The following is a 635-nucleotide window of genomic DNA, read 5'->3' as shown; positions in this document are numbered from 1 at the left end:
GTCAAGGAAAGGTTTATATATGGAAGGAAATTTTCTTTGTTCGTTACCAGGGGTGGGAGCAGAGGGAAAACGGTTAGATAGGTAGAGACAAGTACTGATTTGGGTGAAGAGAAGGGCCATGCACCAAATGTTAGTGATCAACATGGGGGCATTGAGGAAGAGGAAGACATAGAGGGGTACATGGGAGGTACAGGCAACAAAGATGAACCGTTTTGCACATACAGTAAGTACTGTTGTCAGTGAAGGTAAACATAGGTATACAGGTGGACAGACTGAACTATTAGGTATGTCTCTGCAGAGGGGAGTATACCCAAGACCATGTATAGGGTTGGCAGACAATGGTCCTGTAAGTGTATATGATCTATAAGAATTCCCAGGTGTATAGTAGAGCTGACAAGGGACAAGGCTGCAGTCACTTCTTGGTCACAGCCAGCTACCCAGAGGGACCGAGTAGATGAACTGGTGGGCTCAGGACCATAGCAGCAGGATACATCTAGCTCAATTGGCATGATACTACACAAAACATTGTTCCACCTCCTACTTTGGTGAGTAGCAACTGGGATCTTAAAAGCTTGCAAGCAGCCATCTACATGCAACTATGGGTGTCTCCTTGTCCAGAGCAAAGATGAATGAAG

Source organism: Orycteropus afer, unplaced genomic scaffold (genome assembly GCF_000298275.1).
Source record: "Orycteropus afer afer isolate SDZICR_OR568_19922 unplaced genomic scaffold, OryAfe1.0 scaffold00538, whole genome shotgun sequence".
NCBI lineage: Eukaryota > Metazoa > Chordata > Mammalia > Tubulidentata > Orycteropodidae > Orycteropus > Orycteropus afer.
The sequence above is the reverse complement of the archived record's forward strand: the minus strand, read 5'-3'. Positions refer to the sequence as shown.